The sequence below is a fragment of the Phocoena sinus genome, chromosome 2 (genome assembly GCF_008692025.1).
Source record: "Phocoena sinus isolate mPhoSin1 chromosome 2, mPhoSin1.pri, whole genome shotgun sequence".
NCBI lineage: Eukaryota > Metazoa > Chordata > Mammalia > Artiodactyla > Phocoenidae > Phocoena > Phocoena sinus.
The window spans coordinates 9,614,152-9,616,998 of record NC_045764.1 but is presented as its reverse complement, the minus strand read 5'-3'; the positions used below and the strand labels follow the sequence as shown (position 1 = coordinate 9,616,998).

Below are 2,847 nucleotides of genomic sequence, written 5' to 3'. Positions count from 1 at the left end.
GTTTTTCCTCACGCCTACCGCAGACCTCTTCCCAGCCAGGACCTACCACCTTTGTTCGAGATCTCTTCCTGCCAGCTTCCACTTGCGGTGTCCTGTGGGAATGCACCTTTGCCCCAATTTGTTTCTTGTCTCTTCTGTTTTCTCTTGCTCCGTTCATTTTTTCCCCCCGCAAGTTCAGAGCCCTCTATCAGATGTCTCTTACAATCTAGACCAACTTTTTGGGGTGTGTTAAGACTCCCCCCCCTTTTTTCCTATTCCTGCTCTTATTCTCTAATTTTGCACTGAAATGGGTATTTCCTTTCTCCTCCAAGTGTCTTCTTTGTTGGATTAATTCCTTTCCTTCTTCAATACCTCCTCCTTACTCAGAAGGGTTGTTAACAATGAAATTTACTGTTCTAATTCTTTGGCTTATTTTTTGCCATTCAGGCCAGGTCCTGGCACTTCTTCGCTTCTGTCACCTAGATTAGATTGATTAGAGGGAGAGGAAGGTAACTGATTGGCAATTCACTACTTGGGCTGTTCTAAATGTTGGAACCAAGCCTGTAACACTTTGATTTAATGCTTCAGAATGAACTTGAATCTTGGCCAAACTCACCAATTATTTGGCTTCAGTGTACAAACCTGAGCTGCATTTAGCTTCCCCTCCTGTCCCCTGGGTCCTGGACTGGAATCTCTGGGTGAAAGCAGAGCTGGTCTGTGCTTGGGGCTCAGCGTGGCTGCTAGCCATGGTTTGCAGTAAAGGCAGGAGTGGGAATGGGAAAAGGAAAGGTGTACAGTCTCCTCCGACACTTTCTCAGAATCCCTCACCCCGTTCTTAAACAAAGCCTTATAGGCACTGAAAGTCAGATTTTTAGTTTTTAAATTATTGGTCATGGAAGTTAGGTAAGCTCTTTAGTACGCTCCATGTTTTTTGGCCATCCTTTGGACGCATGGTACTCGATACAGGTTTGAGCTTTTGTGCTTGTTTGATACTAGTTGATACAATAAGTGCTTCAATATCACACAGAAATGAAAGCTGCGTTTCCCTTGCCACTCCTGAAAACTCTACCGTGGCCCTCTACTGTGTGTATTTAGGAACTTAAGAGTTTAGAATCAATCCTCAGATCCCACAGAACCCCTAACTTCAGATATTTTCACCGTGTTTCCTATGGTATAACGACACTTTTCCCGCATGGAAAATGCACTGGGCTGACTCTGTCAAAGAGCTGTATCTTAGACGGGCACCGAGAGAAGATCGGCAATTTCAAGACCGAGCCCCCTGGGTTGTTCCGGGGCCGCGGCAGGTGGCCCTGGGCACGTCCAAGCTCAACTACCTGGACCCCCGGATCAGTGTCGCCTGGTGTTCCCCATTAAGATGGGGATACTGAAGAGGAGGGTCCTGCCGGAGGACGTGACCATCAACTGCAGCAGGGACTCCGAAGTACCCGAGCCTCCGGTAGGTCACCGGTGGAAGGAGGTGCGGTGCGACTGCACGGTCACGTGGCTGGCGGCGTGGACAGAGAACGTGCAGAACTCCATCAAGTACACCATGCTGAACCCCAGCTCCAAGCCGAAGGGGGAGAGAGACTGGGAGAAGTATGAAGTGGCTCGGCGCTTGAAAGGAGTCTGGGCGAGATCCGTTCTCAGTACCGGGCCGACTGGAAGTCCCGAGAAATGAAGGCGAGACGACGCGCTGTGGCCCTTTATTTCATCGACAAGCTGGCGCTGCGAGCCGGGCACGAGACGGAGGAGGGCGACGCGGCTGACACGGTGGGCGACTGCTCCCTCCGCGTGGAACACGTCCAGCTGCACCCAGAGGCCGATGGCTGCCCGTACGTCGTGGAATTGGACTTCCTGGGACAGGACTCGATCCGCTACTACAACAGAGTGCGGGTGGAGAAGCCGGTGTACGAGAATCTGTAGCTGTTCATGGAGAACAAAGGCCCTGGGGATGAGCTCTTTGACAGACTGACCACCGCCAGTCTGAACAAGCACCTGCGGGACCTGATGGATGGCCTGACGGCCAAGGTGTTCCAGACCCGCAACGCCAGCCTCACTCACCCTGCAGGGCCAGCTGAGAGCGCTGACCAAAGTTGAAGATAGCGTAGCTGCTAAGATTCTGTCTTACAACCGAGCAAATTGGGCCGTTGCCGTTCTCTGCAACCATCAGCGGGCGAATCCCAAGACCTTCGATCAGTTGATGCAGACTCTTCGGTAGAAGATTGAGGCGAAGAAGAAGCAGGTGGCTGAGGCCAAGGCACAGCTGAAGAAGGCAAGGGCCGACCACAAATCCAGAGAGGACAGCAGGTCCAAGAGCTTCCTGGAGAAGAGGGGACGGCTGCTGGAGAAACTTGAGGAGCAGCTGGGGAGACGGAGCTTGCAGGCCACAGACAAGGAGGAGAGCAAGCAGGTGGCCCTGGGCACGTCCAAGCTCAACTACCTGGACCCCCAGATCAGTGTCGCCTGGTGTAAGAGGTTTGGGGTGCCCGTGGAGAAGATCTACAACAAGACACAGAGGGCTCTCGACATGGCAGGCGAAGACTTTGAATTCTAAATGAGCATCTCTGTGCCTCGTTGGAACTTATTTTTTTTCACCATTAAAGCAGATCGGGGAATTTTGTACAAAAAAAAGAGCTGTCTCAGAAGGCACACATCAGGTCCCTGCAAACTCAGGGAGCCCACGCTCTTGTTGGTGCATGTCTGAGGCCACAGATTTCCATGCTGCCAAACAAGTCGGTGGGGACACTCTGGCAGCTTGACGGTGATTTTTATGTGGAAGGATGTTAAGAGCCTCCTGGATGCAATTCAATCAGACCAGGACCCATATTAGACAATTCTGCCAAATGTATACTAATGTAAAGTAAACTA

General features: G+C 51.4%; 1 pseudogene; it reads left to right on the top strand.

The window, feature by feature from the left end:
• The first annotated feature begins 1,212 nt into the window (after window positions 1-1,212).
• Window positions 1,213-2,533, top strand: LOC116749471 (annotated as a pseudogene).
• The last annotated feature ends 314 nt before the right edge of the window (window positions 2,534-2,847 follow it).